At 38.9% G+C, this 20,973-nt stretch overlaps 1 protein-coding gene across 3 annotated transcripts in view; it reads right to left on the minus strand.

Moving 5' to 3' along the window:
* The window catches only part of LOC121950741 (solute carrier family 66 member 2), a 60,719-nt gene that overhangs the window by 33,350 nt on the left and 6,396 nt on the right, over positions 1-20,973 (minus strand). The window lies entirely within an intron of this gene.

A 20,973-nucleotide genomic window follows, 5' to 3' on the forward strand; every position in this document is an offset into this window, starting at 1 on the left:
GGCTGTAAATCTCTGGTCGATTGTTCAGTCGTTATAATCTTATCTGACCAAATTTTCATTAGTCAGATAATCGCTGGAGTTAAGGCCATGTGTCCACCAAAGTGTTTCTTTTCCCAGCCAAAAATGTCAGCTGTTATTGTTGTACAGCACTTGCATTTGTCCTCTGTGTTGGTCAGTGTGGTATTTGCACTGCCCCTTCTCCACTAAGATTGGATGGCTGGTGACAATTATCAATGCAGCGTTTTACCTGTCAGGAGACAGATAAATAATCACAAAAGACATTCAGCATCATATTCACCATCATGAATTTATTTTACTAAGGCTGTGTGTACACCAAAAGGTTTTTATTTTTGTAGCTGAAAACACCAGGCACTCATAAGGAAACGCCCATCTGGGGGCGTTAAAGAGTACTTTGAGGCTCAGCAATTTTTTAGCTGAAATGCTTTGATTGCTTTGTCAAAAGATGAACATCTTTCAACTCTTGGCACTCTAAATAGAAAAAAAAATGTCCAACTGGCAGTGCTCAGTGCAGAATTCACGCCCAGCAACTCCTCGTGCTACTGGTGTTTGTAGCGCAGCGTGGAAATGCGGCACTCCCATTGCAAATTATTTTAAAAATACGCTTACTTTAGAAAAACGCACTTGGGTCTCCAAAAAGGCACTGCAGTTCAAATCTTCATTGCAAAGCTTCTGAAAGGGAGACAATCACACCTGAGCGACAGGATGGCTAACGTTAGCTTCTAGAGTTGCCTTCTATAGTTTGCAATATGTCATATTTTTCAATCAGCTGCATGGACTCCCATGCAGATCAGGTGAAAAAGCGTTACAGCACGCATTTCATTTGTCAGATAATTTTACATTGGAGTTCACATTAGTTTTTTACTCAGGGCATTCCACATGCCTGAACACAGCGTTTTACTTGCCCTGGGCACGTGTTAATATCGAGCCCTGTGACAGGGAAAAAAATCCTTTGGTCGATACACACTGCTACGAGGTAGAGTGCACTCAGTGCACTGAGGCTATTTAGTTAATTTAGAGATAACATGCAGATTTCTTTTCCCCGTCGCCCACTCAGTTGGTTGAAGAGTAAGTAGAATTTCAGTTGACCAAGATTTTCTTTGGTTGATTACGTCCCTCACTAAATGAGATGTTGTGGCTCGTATTTGTGTGTGGAGAAGTTTGTCGTAATAAATAACAACAGAACAAAGTGCAGTGCAGGGGACAATAGTTATTACAACAGTTGCCATATTATTTTACCCTGTATGCAAAAAATAGAATAGAATACATTATTTATCCCTGTGGAAAACTGCATCATTACAACATAAAAACAACATAAGGGCCCATAAAGTGATAAATATTTAATAAAACCATAAATAACTACAATCTTTACTGGAAGCTACTTAAAAATTAAGACCGTATTTAATATATATATATATATAAAGATGGTGCCTTTCAATATGCTATACCTGGTTAGTACAAGTGTAGTGGATACTGTATAATGAAATTATTGATATGACGAGGTGCTTAACTGGAATATGGCATACTGATGCTGGGAAAATGTTATTAACATGAATAACATGGTAATGATTTCAGCTAATGTAAATGTCACCACGATTGATTTTTTTAGTCTCGCTTCATTTTTGTCTCCCACATTATTCTAAAGGTCATCATACATCTCCTTGGACCCGAGTCGCCTAAACCCAAAGTGCATAAGTCATTTTTTCAAAAAAAGGGAAATCCAATCTGAAAGTGACCCGAGGAGAGTTAGAACCAGTCCAAAACAGATCAGAGGAGAATTAGACCTAAACCAACTGATGAGCAGCTGCTGTCCCAAAATGTACATTTTTTCTCTGCACTTCAATTTTCACACTCACTATATCTTGCTACATTTTTGTTGTAAACTATGAAAATTCACCTCAAGATGGAGTCTGCTTGGATCCACTTACATGTTAGACATATTAAACCTGATTAAACAGAATATAAAGCAGAAACCTGCACCATGGTCGATTCTCTGTTACAGAGAGGACACAGAGCACTTCACTTGTTCTCTTTTCATTCTGCCAATCACAGCCCCTCCTCCCTTTCTTCTCCCTGTTCTCCTCTTTTCCTGCATCTTTGCAGTACTGTACATTCCATTAGGCCGAAAACACAGAGATAAAAAAGGCCTTCATTGGCATTGTCCTTCAGTTATCTCAATAGCGTCTGCATAAGCCTCTATATCTTGTTGCGCATGCCAGCTAAATCCCTAAATGTCTCAAACTTTTCAAGATCACACAAGACTGTTTGTGTCTGCAGGTGGTTTGGCCTTAAGATACCTCAGTGTTTTCTTTTTGAAGCTCGTTGCTTGATTTGCTGTCTACAGCAAAATCAAAGTATGCAGTTGTTTCAAAGAAAAGAGCTGTTCCTCTTTCATTTCATGTGTCTTCAGAGGTTATAATGGTGTGATGGAGGAGCTTGTTCTTATTATGGTTATTAGTTGATGAGCTGTTTTCTATTAATGCCAAACACTGAGGCTATTTTCATCTTTGCCAGCAATGACATGGCAGATGCTTCATTATAACACTATCTTATAATACTACCCAGTTCACCAGTTTTGAATCTTAAACAATTCTTTATCCATTATTTTGTTCTCAGAAACTTTAAAGACACCAACGGACTGCTTGGACTCATTTTCACCAGCAGTAGAGTAAGGGCTGAATGTCAGGAGATCCAAATTAGGCAAAACGTCCCACTTTTATTAGAGCTTTCAAACCAGTGTTGGCAGCTCGTGCTGTCAGATTTGGGCTGTGTGTGTTTCTTTTATAGTAGAACATCAGAGCACCACACTGACGCTGAGCTGACAGTCAGAAGGAGAGTCCATCTTTTTAGGCTGTGCTTATAATTGTAACAACATACAATGAAACTTCCTCAGTATGTGAGCAGTGACACATTTGTTATTGTTCTGGCTTTACTCAAGCATGTTGGATTAGAAATGAAACAAAAACCAAGAGATGAAAGTGCTAGCTTTCAGCTTTAAGGTTGTCTGATTTCATATCTATATTGGCCTGACAATGTTGTACTCATCAGGGTTTTTTATACAATCCTGCAATCCTACGACAATGAGATTCTTGACCATGTTAAAACTACTTTTTCATACAAAATTAATTTGCATGTAATAAATCAAATCTTTGCCACTCTTGCTTTTTCTTATTATGCAAATATCCGTGTGATACTGCTCATTTGTGGCAATATGGTTTCCATCCATGTAGGAAGCATGATAAGAGAATTTAATCACTGGACACCATACAACATTTTTTGTATTCTCCTGCACCTGAGTGTTCAAAATACATTTTAGGAAACTCTTTACTGCATGAAATTATTTGTTTAAACTTGATGAATGCCACCTGTTTATGAGGTGTGTGCTTTCACTAGATTTGATCATTTACATGATCAGCACCCCAACAATTCTACAGTTGTATATTAGGCCACCTGTTCCATTTGTGTGCAAGCTGAGGCTCAATCACTAAAAGGGTTATTCAAAAAAATTCACACTGCCAAGTTGCTGAAAATTATCAAATTACAAATTCAGTGTCACTAGTTGTGACAGGGAAACCAAAACAGTTGCCAGTATGCCTGTAAATTCCAAATTATTTCTGATTAAGGCACTCTAATTCTTTGGTCAAACAACAGATTTTCCCCCAGTGGAGAGAGGCAGATTATTTGTACATGAAAGGTCTAGACCGCTCATGAATTTCATTTCTACTATGAGTGAATTCTGAGTATAAAAAAAAAGGTAAATGCAAAAAGTTTTCTTTCAGGCCACTTTGATAATAGCAGACATAAAAGGGTTGTGAGAGGCCTGAGAGTTGATGTAGTAGTGTCTTATGGATGATAACTGGACAGAGTGGTGAAGCCAAAGTGCTGAGATGCAGTGACCTTGGAGCTGAGGATGGAGGAGTGGATAGGATGGAAGTGTGGAGGTGAAGAGGAGATAGACGGAGACAGAAGAGAAGATCAAATTAAGCACACATGGGCTCTCTTGGTCTCTTTTAAACACTGTCTCACTGACGCAGACAGATACTGACACATGTTAGTGAAGTGGGTGTAATTACAGTACAGTACCTCAAGAAGCACGTATAGACTAAAGACTCTTTCTCTTTCTTGCCCTGCTTACTTCCTGTTTATACATAAACACTGAGTTAAACCCAGCTGTGTGTGAGGGTGATCAGGTCAGATTGTCAGATGCTGACCAGATGGAAAAACTGGAAGGTCTAGATAAGGACACGACATTGCAGGTGACCAAGAGGGTCAAGACTATTTATTAGGGTCTAGAGGGGCCAACACGGTATCGACGAGAGGCTTTCTTCCCATGGAGATAAGCAGGTGTAAATAAAAGATAATGGGGCTGGCACAAAAAGTCAGGGGGGGCAGCAGGACTATTACTAGCTGCAGAATAACATGTGTCAAAAGCTTTCCAGATCAAACAACGCAACTTTCATAGCAGAGATGACGGTTTGTTATGCAGCATGTCTGCAGCTTTTACTAAAGGAGGAGTACACATTGACATGGATTTGCTCTGTGTTGATTCTCGGATCTGGTTATGTACATTGACAATTTCATTGAATTTTTTAACCCATGCTGACATCTGAATACAGCCCTACAGCCTTTACAGAAGCATTATAAGGCATTAACTTTCAAGGCCTCTGAAAAAAAGATTATGTAATTATTGGACACATCAGGGCGCATATTTCCTAATGTTACACAAAACTAGAATTAGCGTCTCTTGGTTGTATGCCTCCACAAACCAGCCAAGCTGCATTTACAGTTTGCATTCATGTCTGTTCAGACTCATTTAGCCATGACAGCTGACAAAGCTTGAAATACTCTGCAAGTAATACTCCAAAACATGGATGCTCCACACGCATCTTCAACCTGGCAGCAGAGAAGATCAATCAACACAGTTTCAGATCAGTGCAATCGATTCAGTATCTGACCAAAAGTCTACCCCTGAATTACAGCACTGAATATAGACGAGAAAATAGTTTTAGGAGAACACGTCATAGTGAAGTTGACCTTTGACCACTTAGATATCATCACTCCATAATCCTATCCTATTAGACATTTGTGTAAAAATGCGTCACAATCATCTCCAGATATCGTTCTTACATTAAAGACACAGCCAAAAGTCACAATGACCTTGACCTTTGACCACTAAAATCTAATCAGTTCATAGATGAGTCAAAGTGGAGATTTGTGCATTCTTGAGTTGTTTATTAACAAAGTCTAAGTAAAGTCAATATGTTTTAGTGCTAAGTTAAGAGTTTTAAGCGTATTTTTTTATATTATTCATGACAGTATTGTGAAGCATTTTGCCCAGAATAATTGTGACATTAAATTTTCACATTGACCCATGCCAAATTACAAATGCACAGTATCATGAAGGAATCAAATATGTATCCTAAATTAATACTTACACTCATATAAAAGCTGTCATTGCTTACAGTGCGCTCAGAGATGTGAGGGGATTGTCAGAATCATTAGCTGACAGTGTGATCTTCTGTCAGGTATTTGTTTGATTTTGTGATGCAATTTTTTTACTAGATAATCAATTTTGTATAATTTACCCGACTGCCACTGACTTCACAGTAACTGCTCCATCTTATTAAGTGTTCTTGAGAAATGCATAGAAAAACAGAGACGATGATGCAACAACTGAAACTGCAGAGTGAATCCAAGATTCTCAGCAATTCATGTTTTTCTACAAGAAATCTGTATCTACTGTGGTCTGGTCTCTCTCAGGAGCACACACAGAAGTGGTATACACAGCCACAAACACATCTTTCTCTTCTTCCTCAGGGTATAATTACTTCATCACCCAATCTGAGCCAATAGTAATTAACACAGTAGTGCTTCATTAAAAGTCATTATTTAGACAGAATGTAAACTGACCTTCCTCACTACACAACTGGCTACTTTCCTTTGTTCCTTTCTGTGTGTAGTAACCCCCCTTAGATAATGTCTGAGAAAGTTTTTGGGGCTCTTTATACCTGTAGCTCATGTCCAAAGTCCAGCCTGGGGACCAAATGTGGCCCTCAGATGGATTTTAACTGGCCATCAGCGTGTCTTTGCAAATATAATCTGTGCCTAACACAATACTGGTTAGACATTCACCAAGTAGGAACTACGTAGGTGAAACTAATATGTTTTCACAAAGAGACGGTTAAACAAGCAAACTAACGGTTACCTAACACCAGATATTTACAAAGATGGCCACAGCGAAGAGCACGAAGTCTACAGCGAGGGCATCTGCTTTCAGGAGCAGTGAAAAATGGAACACTTTTTCACTTAAAGATTAAACAGTTTCGTATGTATCATTTATATGTGATTTTTTAATATCCCACCTGATGACAGAAGCACCTGCCCCCCAGGTATTTTCACATTATCTAATCTGGACCCAATTTAAAAAGTTTGGACACCCCTGCTGTAGCTTTTAATGCAACTATATGTCTAGGTAAGGGGCAGTACTAAGCAGGTGCTAACAGGGCTAAAAAGTTAACAATCTTTGACAAACAGCAGAGAATAAGCAGAACAGATGAATAATTTGTAAAAAAAAAATAATAATAATAATAATTAAATAAATAAACATCAAAAGCATGCATTTAGCACTGTTGGTATCAATCAATGTGAGAGATTGTCTTTGTCTTTTTGCATTGCAATGTTTTTTGTTTTCTTTTCAACCATCTCCACACAGTGGAGACAAGGGTATGAGAAGAAGCCATGACAAACATAACGGCTGCCAGAGGAAAATGCTCTGGATTTATGTATTTAATGTTAATCTGAAATTGTGCAACAAAGGCAAATTCTTAACAAGAGTATGTTAACTGCTGTAAGAGCAGCAGAGGGGACCAAGTCGGCCATGCTGGTGCTTTACCTACTTATTAAGCAAAAAAATGTTCATGCTAATCTGACACTCTTTAGCTTCTTTTAACCATAAAACTCTAATCGAAGCACAATTTTCTTCATTGTGCCTGCTACAATGCTGAGGGTGTTATTTTATTTGCTGTCACGGGCTGGGCAGTTGGTTAGAGGTGGCCAATACCGACAAAATCAACAAGCTCATCATGAAGGCTGGCTCTGTTCTTGAGTTGTACCTTGATGTGATTTCTTTTTATCTGTAGAGCTTGATTCCATAGTGGAGGGGTCAGAGAGAAGGATGCTGCGTAGGCTGCGGAGCATCAATGACTCTCATTCTCTCAATGTGCTGCTCATGCACAACAGCACCTTCAACAACACACTGTTACTACCACATCGCAAAACAGAAGGTCACATGAAATCCTTCCTTCCTGTGGCAATCAAACTCTACAATTTACCCCACGCAGAGAAACAAACAGCAGAGACAGGGTGGTGAAGTGGCTCCAACCTCCTATTCAGCCCTTTGTAGCTCTGCAATGCATCTTTACTGTTTAGTGTTTACTCTTGACATGTGTTTGTTTTGAATTTGCACCTTAACGTTAACCTGTTTACATTTCTGACATTTGGTTTTTGTATCATAACCCATTGTTTTTAACCATTATTATTTATATCTTGTTTATCTGCATGTTGTCCTTCTTTATACGGCAACAGCTGCACAACCATTTCCCTTGGATACATTTTTTAAAAATCACAAGTTTAGCACGAGAAAACGAATTCATTTCCCCATGCAATTAAAGCAAAATAATTCTTAACACGTTCCAGCCCCTTAAAAAGAATATTAACTATAAAATATAATACTTAATGTCTCTGCTTCAAATGACTAAAAGCCAGTTCGTATTTATACGACCTGCAGTGCTTTTATGTTAACAGATCAGTTACAAAAAAGATGTATGGATTTCATTCTAGCTTCGCCAAACCACAGCAAGAGGAACCAGCTTATGAGTCGAATTGAAAAACTGAAAAAACACCACATAACAAAATCAGTCTCAGTGTCAACTTTGATTGATGTTGCACACTGCAAAAACACATCTAAATACCAAACTGGGTCTGATCAAAAACAACTTCATTTAACACTTTTTCAGAATCTGTCTGACCAAGTATGGGTTGTCAGGAGCTTACCACTTGTCTCTGACATGTCTTGGTATGTCTTGTAAGAAAATAAGTAATTTTTCTGTTTGGTAGATGAAGAAGCCCTGCCTTTCATTTGTTGCTTTTACAACATGACGCAGATGGAAGAGGATCTGAGTATCAAACATCAAGAATGTTCTTGCTGTGAGGTTACATCAGTGTCCAGTTGCTTGCTTCAGTAGTTCAGAGAGAAGAGGAGAGGATTTAAAGAAATATTAATAAGGTCAGGGAGAGAAGGAGGGTGTTAACAGAGATGGAGTAGTCAGAGGGAATTGATTCAGTTAAAGAGCGACAAACAAAGAGAGGTGAGAGCAGAAAGGGAAATAGCTGACTGCTTCTCTGAGGAACCTCCCAGGGGGTGAGAAAGAGTAATGTTCCCTGTTAGAGTTGATGGGACTCGCTCCAGTAAGATAATCAAAACACATTTCCCGGCAGGGGAAGTGAAGGCTGGAGCATGGCTGTTCTTACACCAGCAAAGCGTCCTTCTGTCCACACTAATTACTGTACGCTTTATATTTGCAAAGCCTTAATGATAGTGGCAAGAAAATATCCCTATACTTGAGTATGATGATATTATGTTTTCTGATACTGTATCGATTCTCAAAAACAGAAGGGTTTTTAATCAATAGTTTACGTGCAAAGCGGTGTTGAATATTGGCCTGAGAAGTGTTTTTGAAGAAAATTACATGTTAAAGTTGACCTTTGACGTTTTGGAAATAGAATGTCAGCAATTCATTGTTTCATCCGAGTAGATATTTGTGTAAAAATTTTGTTAAATTTAGCATAATAATTTTTCAGTTATGGTAAAAAACTGGCTTTGAGATGAAATATCAGAATCGGCCAATGTGCTGATTTCTGCCGATATCACAAATTAATTTTTTTTTTTTTAATTTTTTAATCAACAAAGTTAACATGTACACAACATCACCCCTAAGCTGAAGTATTTTTCTTATTTTGAACAATGAATAAATATTATATACACTGTAATGCATTGTATTTTGTGTCTGCATCTGCTGGTGGGCCATCATAATAATGGTATGCATAATATGATGTTAATAGCACAGCAGAAGAAACTTGATCAAATGGGGTAAATAAGTATATATTTCTATATAAGTACTGTTTATCTGCCAAATGAGTTATATATCAGCATATTGGATGTCAGCAAAATATCCAATATGGTGCAGCCCCTGTGCTACAAGTACTTAAAATCTGAGCGACTGTGCTCTAACTCACAGTGTTACTGTGAGTTTCACATCTTGTGACATAAGCTTATCACTGAGTGTGTCCACTGTTCCAGTGTCATGGTGTTAATTACATTTGGGAAATGGGACATGGTTTCCTATGATAGTCAGTGCGAGACATGAATACAGTCATCAGAGTAGTAGTAGCAAACCTTAGCTACTCAGAGCTAGCTGTTGGTTTGAAGTTTACTGAAGGGCTGTATAGCCAAATTCCAACATATATACACCTGTGCACCCAAATTAACTATTCCCCTACCCTAATATCTACAGAGAATCCATCATGTGACAATTATTGATCATATTAGGACATACAGGCAGGGTTTGCAGATTTTCATTTATTTCGCTTTATTGTTTGCAAAAATGAAAGTGTCAAACATAAAATAATAGAAGTATTGTCGAGCGTCCAGCAAAATGTAGTGCTATAAGAGTCATGTTAAACTGAGTCATGATTGAACTGAAATGATGATTAAAATCTATTAATCATGGCCCTCTTGAGCTTGTCTCCCTTTTTTTCCTTGGTCCAAATGATATTCTGTCAATTATCTGAGCTGCTTGTTGAGCACTTTGCATCGGTGGAACAGTTTGCTTTTCAGTAACAGTGAAAGTTACACAATGATTCATGAGAAACTGCCTGCAAGAGCCTTAGACAGACTCTTATCATCTGGATTTCTGCTTCTTCTGATACCCTAGTTTCTCAGTGACATAGGTATTTTTCAAGCCAGTTTTGGGTGTTTGTCATGGTCTCGCTTATAGATATGTGTGTGTGTGTGTGTGCGGGTGTGTGTGTGTGTGTGTTTGGGTTCGAGGGCAGTCCTGCAGGCACTGACGTTCTCAGGAAGCACAGTGTGACATGTTGGAGACAAGTCAGAGAAGTCTGCGTAAGTCTGGTGTCTCATGGATGGCACAGTGCCCAGGGCACAGCATCACCTCTCCAATTAGGACAGCAGGAACGCAGGCGCCCTGCTGCATCCTCTACCACACACATCTGTAAGTTCCTGTTCCTCTGCAAAATGGATCATCCCGGAATTATAGTAAAGTTTAGAGTTTGAAAACTTTCTATGAGGTGATGTGTTTTTATTTCATGGCAAGTCTGAGTTAAAGGAATCGAGCTGCTGGCAAACTCATGAGCTCAGTGACACAAGCAGGGTTAACTGACGCAAGTCGATTTAATCATGTCACTAAATTGTCTTAGACTATATAAAATGTATATTGTATATACTTGGCCAGTTTTACACTGAAAAAAAGGAAAATATAATTGTGTGAGTATGAAATTGATTGGGGTCAATTATTTTGAGTAGCACCCCAACTAATCCTTTGTTTAATACACCGTCACACAGGTGTTAACAGAGAGCGATTTGTGGCAAATTATTCAGGAATTAATTGTAATGCTACTACTCCAATAAGCAATTCAACTTAGGCTGCCACTCAACTTTAAGTGGAATTAAATTTTGTTGTTGCTTTTTTAGTGAACTAGTTTTACTACAATGCTGTAATAAACTGAACCGATTTGCGTTTGTTATGACTTTTGTGAATTTGTTGTGGAAATGTCAGAAAAGTTCAGCTATAACACTACTTTAAAGAGGAACTGTGCTTGTATTACTTATTTATAGTGTTCTGTACCTTTATTACGCTGCACTACATAGATTTGAGAGTTATTTCTAAATGCTGCACTAAGTGGAATTGAAACTAGAGCCATATAAAAATACTTGGTATTGGTTGATACTCGATATCAAAGGACTTGGATCAGGATCAGGGCAAAAAAACTTCATTGGGACATCCCTAAACTATGCTAAATAAGAATAAAAATCAAATAGTAAAAATAGTTTTAGAGCGTATTTTCTTTCTTTTTCTTTGAAGTAGATGTATTTGTGCCTTTTGGTTTGTGTGTGAGAGCCAGAGCGTGAGACAGAAGTTTTCTCTTAATGAGCAAGCCAGGGTTTTTTTAAAAGTTTGATCGTATACCCTCTGATCAAGTCTGATCATCAGGGTGCAACACACTGACAAATGAAGCTGTGAGAGAGTGAAGGACGAGAGGTTGAAGTCAATCTCGTTTAAATTCAACTCAATGAGGGAATAACAAGCTTAAAACCTCACAGGGATCTGTGTTTATCACGCCACCTCCTTGACATTGTGGAGTCAAGGACTAATGTGCATTAACTCTGAAGTCAATGGACAATTGAGTATTACTGTGGTTTTGTAAGCAGCTGGCCTGACAAGGAAACCACAACAGATTTACTGTATTACTTCCCTGATAGGGGTCATATAGTTTGGGAATTCCTATTTAATATGCGTCTGGGTGTGTGGCTTTGGTAATCGAGCCAGCCAGGCCACAATGCAGCTGATAAGGCAGCAATTTGCCTCCACAGTGTAACAACAGCTAGCAAGAACAAAGAGGCTATCAACTGTGAGGAGAAAAGGGGAAGGAAAAAAATCTGGCCAAGGAGAACTAAGCGACAGTGATTTTATTTTCCCCTCCACATGTTAGAAAACAGCTGACAGCTGCAAAAAAAAGCAAAAATGACGCAATTTCATATTATACCTTCAGCCAGGCCAAACCAAAACAGGATGGCAATTCTCCATCACCTGAAAAGGTGCCGCCCCAGTGGAGATGGGAATCGGGAACTGGTTCCAAAGTGTCCGATCTATCAGAAAATCATATTCCTATGTGCTTATAATTTCCTTTTATTAATGGTGGCATGTTCGTCTGAGAATGTCAAACTCATGCATATGCTGCTGGAAACTTGCAACAAGAAGTGGTCATGGCAGGGAGGGAGCAATGCTCCAAAGCATGGCTTCATTTAAAAAACATGACATTTATGTTGCATGTGCTACTAGGGGTGTGACAATACAAATATTGGCATTGAACCGTTTGGTTCGTGGCTTTTGGTTCAGTATGCATTACAAACTGAATGGTACATGGAACTATCCTATTACATTTGGAAATAAAATATACGTTTTAAACTGTGTTTAATGTGACGTTCTCAGTGTCGACCCTTGTCTCCTTTTTTACAGTATGTTGAATTGGATTTGGCAACAGTGGAGCCCGTCACAAATGAAATTACTCTGATTGGCAGTTCAGCTCAGCACAACAGAAAGGAAAGAGAAGTGCGGAAAGTATACAAAGGGCTAAAGTCAAGAATGCATGAGATTGAAACAAACTTGTTATAAAAAGTAAGGCAGTTTTTCTTTAGCAATTGAGCTCTATAGCAGAAACGTTTCCTGGTGGTGCTATTGTTCACTGGTGCATGGTAAATATGGTTTGTTCTTTCAGCATTGGATTGTGTTGTTAATGGGCGTACTGACTAATAAACATCAAGATAGTCATGCAGTTTCCCTTTTTGAATGGCGAGTCTTCAGAGTAACACTGGGCTAGGTGATCAGACAGTCTCTCTGTTTATGTCTCTCTTGCTTTTTCTCTCCTATGTCATAACAATATTAGAGCCACATAGGCTGGCTAAGCAGATTTTTTCTTTGACAAAAAATGCCTAAATTTAAATGAATGCTTCTCTCATTTCATGTATGCCAGTTTTTAGACTCAAGTAATAAAACAGTTGATGCTAAAAAGCCTGTAAAGGCCCACTTTTTTCCAGATAGAAAATTGTCAAGGAATCAAGAAGGGACTCAATAAGGAATTAGATCTACAAGCAGAATCGATAATGGCACTGGTATCAATAACATCATATAAATTCCCATCCCTAATCCCCAGTGGGTACACAGAGTGAAATTACAGGCTCAAACAAGTGTCGTTAAAACCCTATTCAACATGCTAATGCACTGTAACTAGCAATACTGGATTTCCACCTTAACAATAATCAATCATGTTCTCATTTGTGGCTGCCTGCTCTGTTGAGAAACAACATTAAAGGGATGAGAAAGACTTCTAATTAATAATCAATGAATTGCTAATGAAAATAATCATGGTTGCAGCCCCAGTAATTTTCACAGAGCTACATGTGTATGCTCAGCAAGAGATTTTTATTTAGAGAAAATTATTTTTGAGTCTCAACAAACCTGGTTACTTTAAGCTTTAGTCAGTATCAGAAAACTTGTCAGATATTATAGCATCATGTTTTATGCATAAAGCTTTACATATTGATACTAACTGGCAGCTCTGCAACAGTGAACAGGCTGAGGATAGTCTTTCATTGGCACTCGGATGGTATTGACTTCATGTTCAGTAAGCAGGCATCTGGTCAGTCTGATGTATGGATGTCTTTATCAACATGTCAGACATGCACATGCACGCATGCACGCGCACACATGCACACAATCTGGTACACACTAAAACAGATGCCCTGAGACTCCCTCCCTCACACACACTAAAAAACAGTACACACACAACAGATGGGGACACATACTTTCACACCCAGTGTCTATACACACACACACACACACACACACACACACACACACACACACACACACACACACACACACACACACACACACACACACACACACACACACACACACACACACACACACACACACCTGTCGGGTTATATGGCGGAGATGGATGGTGATAGATGGTGTCTGTTTGTCAGGTCTTCTCTCTAGTGCTGGTCTAATGAGGCAACACAATGTCCCGAATGACACAATCAGTTCAGCGAGGTCAAAGACAAGTTCATGAATTACTAACCCACATCCATAAATAACCACAAGGTTGCGGGGCAGACCCTCAAAGAGCTAAGAGGGCTAAGAAATTTTTATCAATATCAAGTTTTAGATTAGAGAGTCAAGAGCAAGTTTCTATTCGGTTTGATTTCCTTGACCAGCTGGATCTGATAAGAAGTATCTCCATTACATCATATTCTGAAATAAGAAAGGGATATTTGGGCTGATGTCTCCCTTATGAAACTGACTAAGTGTAGATGTTTTCCTTTATTTTGACTGATTGGACTCAGGTTGAAAGTAGTTTTTCCTCCCTATCAAGCACCATAAAGCTAACAGAGGAGTGGATGGAGATGTCAATCAAGCAGTGTGTTTAAACCCACACAGCCCTGAGAAGAGGTCTAATATGAGAGTCCAGAACAAATTTCCCTACAGGAACAATAAAGTATATTGTATTGTATCATTACAATTGGTATGGAAAGACTTTAAAAATAAACTTGTGAAACATTCGTTTTGCTTTCAAAGTCAAAGTTAATTTATTATCAAAAGTTGTGTAATCATTGAATGTATGTGCTTGTAGGAAGATTTGTCATCAGAGATTTAAAACTGGGCAGCAAAAAATTCATCAAATGCAAAAGCAATAATACACAGTCAAAGATTAGACACTTAGATATGATAGACCAAATTAGTTAGGGGAAAATTGAATTAAAGCATAGATGAAAATTTTGAGTATGAAATTTTACTAAGGAGGTACTGAGGTTCCTTGATATATAGGTAAAAGCGCATGTTATTAAAGGAATACTTCACCCACAAAATAACCATTTGTGTATCAGTTACTCACCCAGTATTATGTTGAATTTGTGAAGAAAACATTTTTCTCAAATGCCGCCACAGTGAACAAAAAAATCACAAAAGTGTAAAAAAAACAACCAAAACTTGATTCACTCAAGTAAAGGGGAACTACATTTAAAAATAGCGAAACTATGTCAAAACCTCCGTTAACAAACTCAAACACAACTGATGTAGTTTAACTGACATCTCATTTATGCAGTTGTATGCTCAGTACTTCCTAAACACAGGCACTTTTGCTAAAACTATTTATAGCACCTCTGTATACAGTTGTGCACACTGGCAGTGCATGCTGTGTCTGAGAAGTATTAAGCATGTGACTGGATAAATGACACCTGGATTATACTGCACCAGTTATGAGAGAGTTGGTAAACAGATGTCTTAATATAATTTTGCTTTTGTTAAACATGGACCCCAATGACTTCAATTCATCAAGTATTCTCTCTAGTTTTGGATTGTTTGTTCACCGTAGAAGCATGCGAGAAAAAAATAGCTTTCTTCTCCAATTCAACATTACAAGTGGTGAGTAATTGAATGACAAATTGTTATTTTGTGGATGAAGTATTGCTGTTAAACTAATGATTGCACTGTTACACTCAGGTGTCCCAGTAAGCCATGAGTCAGCATGTACAATACCAGAACCCCAAAACTAAAAGGAATTCAGCCATGATTCATTTTGGTTTGTGTATAATATTATGTACAACAGACACACACGCACCCTTTGGAGAATATTAGAAGTACTCCCCGGGTTATATAATTTATTTCAGGACATGAGAGCAACAAACAGCCCCCTGAGGACCACAGAGCCGCCTCAGCTATCAGACAAAAGCCAGAGTTGCTACTCAGTTTTCTTTATTTTAATATCCCCCAACCTGCCACAGCTCCTACTGCCAAATGTATCACACACTTAAGAGACACACGAAGCACAACAATGACTGGAAAAACAGCTTACAACATCCACAAGGTAATTACAAAACTTATCTTTGGTTTAGGAAAATGTTCTCAAAGTGAGGCTTTTCTGTGAATTTCTGTGAAAACTTACAAGCAAAAAAATGTCTTTTTGAACAGTCCCTCTGAGGCATGTAATATTATTTTTTCTTTTTTTTTCTTTTAACATTCTGCCCAAGTAATCCAATATGCTCAACTGCTAATAAAGCACCTCTCACCTACCTGTCTTCATTTGACTTGCTAATTAAACTTTTCTGTTATCAGGGCTTTAATTAAACGCACTTGACGTTGGAGGTAAGCGGAACACTTTTCTGTGTGTTGTAGGATATGTAAATGCAATTGGTGGGGTTGCACAGTGTCTGTCTTTGTGTTTGTGTGTGTGTGCATGTGCTTGTGTTTGTTACACCTGATTCGTCCTGCTGCACTGCTGCCTGGGTATTGCAGATAAGGGTGAGTGGCAGAGTCATCATACTCTGCACTGCACCATTCAGTAATTATGCTACTGTGACAGTTTATGGGGTCAAAGTTAGAAACAAACGCAACACACATAGGCTATCTGAAAGCAGAAAAGATGGACCATTCTCTCTCTCTCTCTCACACGCACACACGCGCGCGCACACACACACACACACACACACACACACACACACACACACACACACACACACACACACACACACACAGACAAGGCAGTCATTAAAGTTTTACTTAGATTTTTGTCTTAAAATGCAGTCAAAAGGACTGGGAAGTTAAAGGTTCAAGTTTGGGTGCTGCCTGGTAAAATATGAGAGTTGGAAGTGAAAAAATGAATAATTCAGCTTCCTCTCCCCTTCAAGTTGTCTTTGATAGAAAAAGCACTCAGCCCCAAGCAGTAGTTATGTGTCATCTGTTGATTTGGTAATATGTTTTAAGAGTATACTCCAAATCAAGTGATTTGTCCTTACTTAATTTTCGGCAATAAGACAGTCTGAATGACTCAAGTTAGTAAGCATTGCTCAGTGCAGAACAGCAGAGACCTGTGGTTGTATATAACAGTTATGGTGTCAATTTATGAGGCAATAAATTGCTGTAAAATTGTGATTTCTTCTAGCCTAGGTAAATAAAAGTACACTGAAAGGTAGGACAATGAATCACATCAACCACGCACACATCATTTAAACAATTCCTATCACGTGTCCAGTGTCTCCCCTGTCTAACCTCTCTCTCTCGAGGAGGTTATCTGGAGCGAATTGAAATTGCTTTCACCACTTGAGTGCTAACGGTTTTTAAGGATGACCGCAGGGTCAACACCAGCTATCAAGAGTCCCATCTCTCCTTCTGTTTATGGTCTGGTGAGCTCTCACTGGCTGCCACAAACGGGATGTTAAACAGCAATTGTGGCTCTTTGCTTTGCGATTCACAAGGTTGTGTTGCAGGCGAAAGCCTTGGCTGTTTAAAAGATAAAAACTGAATGCACGGGTAACAAATAAAAAATACATTAAGAGCTGAAATCAAATGTGTTAAAAAGTCTGTGATTTACCCACTCTAACCAGTAGAGGAGGATGTTGTTCCACTTTTTGTTTCATTTCAAGTGAACTTGTGGCTGCTTAAGTCATCTCTACTCATAAATAATATTGCTTAAACTTCAATAATTCACAGAATAGTGGATGGATTAAGAGCTTCCTCATTTGCCTTCACTCTGTTTCCCCAGTCCTTGCATTCTCTACTTTCACTTTGTTCAAAGTTACTCCCCACTTTCATTTTACCAAGCCTGACACCTAGCCTGAGGTCACATTTGTCTTTGAACATTATCTCTCCCCTTGCCCCCCTATCAGCCTCCAAATCCCTGTATCATAGGGCCAGAACTGTTAAAGTGGCACCGGGGGGCAGCCACTGGAAGTCACTGCAAAGTCATAACTCTGAGTCAGCTCAGTGTAGAGACCATTACAAAGACTCTGCAGATACAGCACACAGGCTCCAGCTTTAATGTATGAGTCATCCAAGTTGTACTTTCATTTGGTTTCTTGGATCATAAATATTCTTTAGAGATGATATCTCTTTCCCTACTGCTAATTAAATTTGAACATTTTTTCACCACTGAATTTTGGAACACATTTCCACTGTTACATTCCCAACATACTGATGGAGTTTTACCTTACTGGTGATGATGTGAAGCATTTTATTTAAGTTATTATAGACTCTGTAACAATGCTGACAGGCATTCACACACAGCCTCTGTTCTTGCCTATCTTTCATGCTACAGCACCATCACCAGATTAAGGCAGCAACCTTAAGTAAAGTATTACATCATGCACACACACACACACAAACACACGAAGAAAAAAAATCATTCGCCCAATCCATACCCACTCAGATTCATTAATGATAAAGAAGGTGACCCTGCTAGAAAATTATATATTTCAGTCCAATCATGTTGATTTTCCTGAGCTTCCACTTAAATGAAAAGGCAGCATTTGAAAACACAAAAGCTGCACTTCAGCGTGTTCACGTGTGTTGATGCTTGTCCTAAGAGTAGGTGGTGTATGTACTTCCTTAGAAGAGTGTTATAGATTTTAGACTGTGGTCAAGAAAGGGTAAATGGGTGTGCATAATTTATAACGTTAAACCACTTCAACGTGAACATCAGCAACAACCAAAGCTATATGTGGTACGAACAGTATAGCGTTGAGAGGTACATTATGTGAGATGAGTTTTATCCAATCTGAAACGGCGGTCTGAAATCAGCTCCGGTCAGACTGTGGTATTGTACACGTGAGAGTCAGAGAGCAATACATGCTTACAGAAATAGAGCATTCTTGTTCACATATCATGACAACATCATAACTGGTTTTCATGCATTGCTAACAAGAAAACAGTGTAGATGAGACAAGTCACTGATGCATGGGAATAAAGCAATACAACAACAACCCCTAACTTGATGCAACGCATTTCTTTCCTTAATTTGTGGAAGAGGCGTGCTCCTTGTTTGCTTCCTTGTGGACCAAACTCCTTTCTATCATGCTAACAAGGCTTCAGCTGTTCATTTTTCCCATTTCCCTGCATATATCAGAAAGGGCTGCAACATTGTTTCCTGGCAGCAACGGTACACACCTACACTTTGTTGAGGAAAGCATTATGTAAATGTTGCATGGATGGAAACAACAATGAACAGGTATAAAAGCAGATCAGCAGGCAAACACAATGTGAAAAAGGCCCGAACATGATTCTTTTAAGCGTATTCAGCTTATGTCAAAGCATTTAGGATCACTGCAACAATGCAAAGCCAGCTATATTTTGCAGAGAAAAGCTTGGTTGGACCCCACATGAATCAAGGCAGCATGCCAGATTCAGTCAGCAGCACAATGAGCAGCCTCAGGTGATATACAGAACAGAACTCAGCAGACTTAAATTACTAAAATATGGAAAACACGAACTGCAATACACACATGGCCAGAGATGCCTTCACAACTATGCAAAAAGGAAACCAGAACAGGAAGTCGGCGCAATCATTAACAACAATGTAACGCCTACCATACACTGGAAAACCTTTTAAAAAAAGCCTTTTAAAAGACTGAAGTCCGACACCCTGTCACATCTAAAGACTGTCACATATGATACATGCAGAATTAAACAGACTTCACTGTTTCTCTTCCTTTTTCACAGTCCAAGAGAACCAAGACATCTTCACATTCTTCCCAGGAGTTGTGTACTATCTATCTTATTCGCTGTTTCCTGTTTGGTGCTGGCGAGAGCACAGCTATTGGTTGTTGGCAATATTTACAAAAAAACTAAAAAAAACTTAAGATAATAATAACATATTTGTTGAAATGTCAAGACAAAAAAAGACCTCATGCCAAGGGACCAAGATCCCACACCAGCTGATATAAAACTCTCCTGATTTATATTCCAACATTGAAAATGTGTCTGCAACAGTGACACTGCTTGAAAACATGTTTGGTGTAAGGCTGACAAAACAGATAAAGGAATGAGCAGCAGCATTTTCACAAATAAGTGAAAGGCAATCCTCAATTTGATCTTTTCTTTCAGTTTGTGTTACTCCTCTGTGTGTGTGTGTGTGTGTGTGTGTGTGTGTGTGTGTGTCAGTAAGTAGGGAACAGGTGTTGGCAGGCAGTCAGCAGGATCATAGATGACACATGTACTTCAGTCTCAGATGTCCTTTCTGAATGGAGAAGTTCAGGGAAGGAAGAGAATGAAGAGAAGAGGCGGGAGCAGATGAAACAACAACAGAAGGATGCAAAGAAGACAGAGAGAAGACGAGCAGTGGAGGAAGGTGTGAAAAAAGAGGGCAGGTGGAAGAAGGGAAAGAAAAAGCGCAGAGAATGATGCTGGGTGGGTAGCTGAGAGATGACAGGAAAGAGAGCTCAACATGAAAGATCTTCAAAAATAGTTCAGAATCATGCCAACATGCATCTTGGGGAGAAGAAACTACTTTGCATAGAGATGACCCTGATATGTTGGAAACACTTGGCGATGGAAGGATAGAGGGAGGAGCAGACATTTGGGACGAAAGGCTGTTCTGATCTATTCTTGTCCCGACCCCACCATCCCCCTTCGTACCCATGCACTCTGTGAAACCGGACCTCAGGCCTGCCCTTCAGGGAGAGGGGCTTGATGTAAGAAAGTAGTCACGCTGTCTTTTAGTTAGCGGAGGTGTAACAGACAAATTTGATCCTGAGTTGCATCACTTTTAATCAATAGCCTCTCTGCATCTACTGTTTAACATAGAGAGTACACATAGCTTGCAGGCAGACTTATTGTCCAATGTATTTGCAACATGTGTACAAACATTGTGCATAGATAGATGTAAAGCCTTTGAAAATCATCCACCCTCAGAGAAAACAAGCAATCCACAACCAGTCGTCATGAGTGATTATATTCTCAGTGAAAAAGTTTAAGCGTGGGCATTATTTTCAAAAAAAAAAGGCTCATGATGAGTAATACACCAGCTCGTTGCTGAGACAAGAGAAGCACAGATGCCAAACATAAAAAATGATCATGACTCTAACGTCCAACACACGAAAACTCTCATTAAAAAGTCACTTTAAAAGAAGTGACAAAGACAGTGACATACAATGTTTCACTGCATATAAATATTCCCCTCCTTGCAAATCAATCAACATAAAATCAAACACAGATTATAATGTATGTCTTCAATAACACACTCTGCTCTTCATGTTCAGACAGTATTACAAGATTCCATCATTCAATTTCCCTCCGTAGGCTGTTATCTTACAAAAAATTGTAC

The sequence above is a fragment of the Plectropomus leopardus genome, chromosome 7 (assembly GCF_026936395.1).
Source record: "Plectropomus leopardus strain MGB_pleo_1.0 chromosome 7, ASM2693639v1, whole genome shotgun sequence".
NCBI lineage: Eukaryota > Metazoa > Chordata > Actinopteri > Perciformes > Serranidae > Plectropomus > Plectropomus leopardus.